The following is a 7427-nucleotide window of genomic DNA, read 5'->3' as shown; positions in this document are numbered from 1 at the left end:
CAGCTCCTAATACTACATATCACCAACAGAATTATCATACTCCGGAGTACAGATCAAAATACCCCACAAACAACAGGTTTAAGATTCTGGACAACTTACCAGAGGACCAGAGTGATTTTTTTAGACAGGCAAAAGGTCCACTGGACCAACACCTAGCCCCATTTAAAAAATGAAAAAAAAATTAGGAGAGGTAAAAGGGGAGGTGTACGCAAAAGAGACAGACATCATAACAGATCCATCAATATTATTGGGAGAGGGAACTTAAATCATAATGAAACAACAACAACAACAAAGATTTTTAGTCTGAGTAAACACTCACTACTGCAGACGTAGCGGTGTTACAGAAGGGCCTTAAATACGCATTTAGCAATCAGATTATTGATTTTGATCTATTTTTTGATGGGCAAAAATTCATCAGAAAGTTATCCCCAAAAAAAATGATTTGCAGGAAAGGAGAAGGATGATGAGTTAAACAGAGCAGAATATAATGCCTTTAAGAAACCCTCCACATTTAACCCTGGTTTTGCTAAAGGGTGTTTCGTAGATACATTTAAATGATTAGTTATTGCCAGCATATAGGCACAATCTGAGACAAGATGAAAGGGAAGCATTAGAGAACCTTAGGGCTAATAATTGCATTATCATTAAGCCCACAAATAAAGGTGGAGGAGTGGTAACATTAGACAAATCACAATATACTGAGGAGGGCTATCATCAATTAAAAGATGGGACTATATATAAAAAACTCAGATGAGATCTGTCAAAAAAGGTTCTGTCAATTATGAAAACCTTGGTAAATAAATATGCATCCACTGGTACCATCAAGAAGGATAATGCATATTTTCTGATCATAGAGGAATACTCAGTCCCAGTTATCTGCTTGTTACCTAAGATACATAAGAGTGAGACCAAACTTCCTGGCCGCCCAAATATAGCTGTCACCAATTTGATCACTTCAAACCTGTCCCATTTCATTGATCACCATTTACAGCCATTCATAATTGAGTGCAAGTCCCATTTAAAGGGCATGAAAGATGTCCTTGCTAAAATCAAAGAAATATGCTGGGAACATGGTCTGTTCCTAGTTAGAGGGGATGTGACATCTTTACACATCGTCATTACACATGATGATGACATCAAGGCAGTAAAAGATACTTTGATTAATAATGACATGAATGAAGAACTCCAGAATTTCATTATTGAGGGTATCCAGTTTATTTTATGTAATAATTATTTCAACTTTGATGGTACCTTTTACAACCAGGAAGTCGGCAAAGCTATGGTGACCAGGTTTGCCTCCAGTTATGCCAATATGTTTATATCCAGATCAGGGTATTACTCCATCTGGCAAGGTCATGGCTGGGAGGCAAACCTGGCCCATTGGTGGTGATATATTGACGATGTGCTGTTCCTGTGGAAAGGGGACATGACTGCACTCCAGGATTTTTGTAAGTATCTTAATGAAAATAATTTAAAAATTAAATTAACGTTTACTATCAGTGAACACAAAGTGAGTTTTTGGATGTAAACATCGTTATCAGAGATGGTAAACTGGAAAAATCTACTTATATCAAACAATTCCAATGCATATACAGGGCAGTACTCAATTCTTTTCACCTCCTTCCACACCCGTTCTGTTTCTACTGACGGGCGTGATATAATCATTTCAGCTCACTACCCTCACGGCAGCGAGGGCACCCAACACGTTACGCAGCTAAACCTGATAACTATGGGAGCGATATGCGTGATAACTGGAATAATTTTAGAAAGAAGATTGGGCGTGATATATCATTTGAATATCGCCCAAAGAGTCTAAAAGCAACCATCATCCACGCTGGCTGAAAAACGTCAGTTAAAGGCCAGTTTATTTGACTCAGGGAAAACTGTTCTATCACAGAAGACTTTGAGAAAGAAGCACAGAATATGAAGTGTAAATTTATAGAGAAATGTTATAACCCGAAAGATCTGTGGAAATCCCTTGAAGAGGTATTGGAATTAGATAGGGATCACCTGTTAGATAATAGTACTCATAAGCAAGAAACCATAAAATGTGCCCACAATTCGGCATTATTTTCTAAATTCAATAGCTCACATAAATCATTTGAAAATATTTTTACTAGGAATTGGCATATCCTATTGCGAGACCCAATTCTGTCTAATTTTTTACCAGAAAAACAAAGGTTTATCTATAAACAAGCACCAAACAGTAAAGATAGGTTATTTTCCAGTGCCTTTATCCAAAAACCATTAGGCAGAAATATCCGCAATAAAGGGTTCCATTTATGTGGAGACTGTGCTATATGCAAAGCATCTAAAAACAGAAAAATCATAGTACTTCACTGTCAATAAACAGATAACAAGAGTAAAAATTTTATTACGTGTGATTTCAAATTTGCTGCTTAAACTATCAAATGCTCATACAATAAGATTTATGTAGGCAGAACCACGCAGACCCTTAAAGTCAGAACATGTGTGTAATTTCAATAACGGTAATGAAAACCCTTCGTTTTCACTGCATTTGAAAACTGTACATGAGAGTTCGACTAAACTTACAGTATCACCAAATTCTGGTGTATTGAGTTAGCCAAAAGTCATTGGCGCAATAAAAACCTCCAAATCCAATTATCTAAAAAAGCAATGCAATGGATATATGATCTAAACACCTTGGCGCCAAATGGACTTACCCATGATTTCAAACTGAAGTGGTTCTTGTAGTTCAAAATCTGTAGATCCTAATGCCACTTCTTATCTGCATTTTTGTATCCAATGGATATTGTATTTATATGGAATTTTTGCTATGTATCTATTTGATCTTTTCTTTTTTGCATTTTATGAATATAGTACAGCATATTTATGAATATTGTCTGTCTGTCTATCTATCTATCTATCTATCTATCTATCTATCTATCTATCTATCTATCTATCTATCTCGCCATCTACAGTATCTATCTTTCTATCTATCTATCATCTATCTATCTATCTATCTATCTATCTATCTATCTATCTATCTATCTATCTATCTATGTGTGTGATTTTTATTAAAGATGCATCCTCACTTTATAGACACGTTAATTGGCCATAACCAGGCTGTATATTGCTATATCATTGCACTTTCGGCTTTGGCCATGGGTGGCTAGGCAGCAGAAAATCGCATACGAGGATTGAGCCCTGGGCATATCTGCTATGCTTGTCTATTCTCGAGCGCTATGGCGAGCACTGTGTGTCAAAATTACTTTTATCCACTCAGTGAGGATGCATCTTTATTATATACTTATTTTTATTATTTGATTGTTTATGTTTTAAATGTGGTACTTCCGGTTCTAGCTATTTCCATCATAGGTGTAATTTGAATGTCATACCTCACTTTCGTTTCCGATGGGCTGGTTGGCAAGAATAGTGTTACCAGAAGTTAACATACATAGGCGGTAGAATGCACAGGGTAGGATGTTTCATCCTTACCCATATTTCCAGCACAGGCGGAACCAGAATGTCACCATCTTACTTCCTTTTCCGGTGGGCTGGTTGGCAATAGCCGTGTTACTGGAAGTTAGTATACACGTGCGTGGTAGATGCACAGGGTAACTCCATTTTCATTTACAGGTTGAGTATCCCTTATCCAAAATGCTTGAGACCGGAAGTATTTTGGATATCGGATTTTTCCATATTTTGGAATAATTGCATACCATAATGAGATATTATGGCGATGGGACCCAAGTCTAAGCACAGAATACATTTATGTCTCATATACACCTTATACACACAGCCTGAAGGTAATTTTAGCCAATATTTTTATTATCTTTGTGCATTAAACAAAGTGTGTGTATATTCACACAATTAATTTATGTTTCATATACACCTTATACACACAGCCTGAAGGTCATTTAATACAATATTTTTAATAACTTTGTGCACCAAACAAAGTTTGTGTACATTGAGCTATCAGAAAACAAAGGTTTCACTATCTCACTCTCACTCAAAAAATTCTGTATTTTGGAATATTCCGTATTTCGGAATATTTGGATATGGGATACTGAACACTGTATTATATAAACTGTGACCTATTCAGCTACTCTTTTACCTTGACAAAGACCTATATATAGGTAGAAACACGTTGGATTTGAGTTCCTGATAGCTACACTTATGCTTATGTAGGATACCATGCCATCCTGAGCCGCATTTTACGGCTGAAGAACCGCTGTTCAGGTATAGATAATATTCACTATCTTCCAAATATGGCTGTTATTTGTTTTTTTATTGATGTAATTTTAAATAAATGTCTTAGCACTAAAAGCAATCTCTTTGCTGTTATATTTATTCATCACACATGGGAGAAATTAAACTTTAGCAATAAAGAAGACTTTTGCCGCTGACATATACAGTATGGGTAAATATATGAAGCAGTGTTAAGAGTGGAGATGTGAGCCAGTGGAGAAGTTGCCCATGGCAACCAATCAGCTGCATACTTTTAAAGTATGTACTATTTGTAAAAGGAGAGAAAAAGAAAGACTGTGTTGGGGCACACTTGAAAAGTTAGAAATATTAAAACTTAACTTTTAATTATGTACTATATAAAATGAATGATACATTGAAGGACATAAACATAAATAAAAACAAATATATATGGCATTTTCACACACAATGATATGAGATGGAAGTAATAACAGAGGTATTCATAAAGGTAAAATACTTCAGATAAGTTTGATGCGCATAAGGTGAAAATATTAGACACTGGAATCTCAATGACTATCCAGAAAGAATGAGAAACATAGGCGATATTCCATTTAATTACAATTATAATATTGTCTAATGCACAGTGCCTTATGTTTTAAAAGGTCTCCTGGTACAAGTTGAAAAGCTGTACAGTTATTTATAAATTAGAGAGATACAGTAAATAATAAAGTAGTGGTAAAGAGGTCATAGGTTTCACCGCCACTTCTGCTGTTTGTAACAGAATGAGGAATTGTGCTTACTGCACCTGATATTCCCTAGAGGTCTCCCAACAAGGTACTGATCAGGCTTGTCACTGCTTAGCTTTCAAGATCAGATGAGATCGGGTGTGGCCAGTGAAATGTGGCAGTAATATATCCAAATAAGACAAATGAGAGAGTGTGGTTGATGACTTTTACCTAGAGAAAGGGTCCTTCTGCTGTTCAGTGAAATTGCACAGGTTCTGTTACGTATGCATTGCAGAGAATAAATTTCTGACAACTGAATGAGAGAGTACTAAAATGAGGTAGGCGCATAAAGAATAGGGTAAGAGCTCCACCTTCTGCTGTCCTGCTGTCATATAAGGAATTACAGCGGACAGTGGATGAGAGAGGTGGGCTGCCTAAGCCTACTGATATGTAAAATTAGAGTGTGGAAATTTGCAGAGTGCAGCTTATAGGAAGTAAATCTTCCTGAAATTGAAGGTTGTTATTAGCATAAGTGACCTGTAAATAGATGCTATTCAGCGTAAGTTAATAGTATACTTGCTTGGATCAGAAAGTATAATGCAGGACCAATCCTGAAACCTTCAGAGAGTCAGAGGTTAACATTAGCATCTATTAGTGTATATAGTAGTACTTGTCAATCTAAGTGATAGTTAGATGTTAAGGTGCCAAGAAATGCGTTGCAAATGGTAGGAGTTATAAATGTATTGCAATTGCCTATCTCTTGATCAGAAATAACTACCATACATATTTAATCCTCAATAATGTCTGGGCAGCAGACAGGGTAAATAATTAAGAGCCCAAGTAGGCAAATATGATACCAGGAGAGAATGTCTGTGTGCTGAGCTGTGCACAGCTCAGACACACTGCCCACAGACGGCCGTTTCACCAGGTGGCTTGTTCACTGTGTGTGGACTGAGGGACACTGCTGTATTTAAGGTTGATAGGGGAGGGGCATGATTGCATGAAATTAAATGCCCCTGGTTACCAGGACGCGTCTGTTCAGGAGCCGCGTCTTGCGCGCCACTTCCGGTTCTGGTGGAAGTGACGCTGGGGACGTCTTTAAATTTGTTGCTAGGCAGCAAAGGGATGAAGTTCATAGCGCTGTTTGTTCATAGCCGCGTCAAGCGCGCCACTTCCAATTCAAGTGGGAGTGACTCTAAGCACGTTGTTACATAGGTTGCTAGGTAGTAAAGAGATAGGATATGGGCGCTGTTGTTTATAGGTTGCTAAGCAACCAGACACATTAAAGTCCGTGCCGTGTTAATTTGTAACAAATCGGCAGTAAAGCATTGGGTCATCCGCGTCATTTTAGATGCTGTTGTAATCTGAATTACTTTTTTTAAATAGAGAATTATATTGAATGTTAAGTGATCATAATGATATTGCTCTCGCAATAGGGTAACTTGAATTTAAGGCATACAGTAAGCGTAGGTTCGGCTACAGAGTATTGCCGAATGGGATACCACAATGGGTTGATGTTATAAGGTCTCCATAGGTTAAAGAGTGTTAGAGAGTTTAGTGATGTGAATGGTGGAAATTAGGATGTTTAAGAACTTTTTTGTGTCAAGTTGGTAATTGGTGCTGAGTGTTACAGTAGTGTGGTGCAGGGCCTCTATAAGGAGGGTCCTATATGAAGGGTCCACAATTATAGTGGCAAAAGAGCAAAGAAGGGAGGGAAAGAAAAGAAGAGAAAAAAATAAATAGGGAAAAAATAGTTTAAGAGGGATTTTGTTATCCTGTATTTGATGGATGAGTATTAAAAGTACCATTACTGTGCAATTTAGCAAAAAGTTATATTAATTTCATACATAGTATGCTACATCATATTGTTAGAATATACTGTAGGTAAGTATACAACTGTTATTAAGTCATAAAAGTTGGGATGTAGGTCAATTTATTTAATATTATTCAATCCCATTGTAAGTAGTATAAGTATTTTTTCAAATTGCAAAAAGAAGTCTGCGTAAGGATCAAACACATAATTTGAGTGTGTATATGACAGCATGTCATATCATATGTCCGTAGACTGTGATCGCTATGGTTGCTGTATAATGATGTATACTGTTAATCCCTTAACATCCCTAAAATGTTGAGCGATTAGAGAATTGAGTGGAAAGATGAAGGGTGTGAATATGAGTGTCAGTGATGGTAGTAGGTGGCTGGAGATGAGAGAGAAAAAGTTGAGTAAAATTAAGTTGTTAAGGGTGTGAATATGAGTGTCAGTAATGGTAGTAGGTGGCTAAAAGGTGAGAGAGAAAGAAATGAGTAAAATTTGATTATTGTGAGAGTGTTATATATATAGAGCTATAGGGAGAAATCTGAAGATGTGATGAGGTAGTGATGAGGTGTGAGGTAACAAAAGTGATATATAGGCATGTGTTTTCAAGAGTGATGGTATGCCGCTGAATAGTGAAATGGTAGAGGTGATGGTAATAATAGTGAGTGTTATTAAATGTGATTGTGTGTGTTAATGTTGGTTGGGTTAATATTATT

General features: G+C 36.7%; 1 pseudogene; it reads right to left on the bottom strand.

Annotated features, from left to right (window-relative positions):
- Positions 1-4963: 4963 nt before the first annotated feature.
- Positions 4964-5082, bottom strand: LOC134950259 (5S ribosomal RNA; annotated as a pseudogene).
- Positions 5083-7427: the final 2345 nt, after the last annotated feature.

Source organism: Pseudophryne corroboree, chromosome 8 (assembly GCF_028390025.1).
Source record: "Pseudophryne corroboree isolate aPseCor3 chromosome 8, aPseCor3.hap2, whole genome shotgun sequence".
NCBI lineage: Eukaryota > Metazoa > Chordata > Amphibia > Anura > Myobatrachidae > Pseudophryne > Pseudophryne corroboree.
The sequence above is the reverse complement of the archived record's forward strand: the minus strand, read 5'-3'. Positions and strand labels throughout refer to the sequence as shown.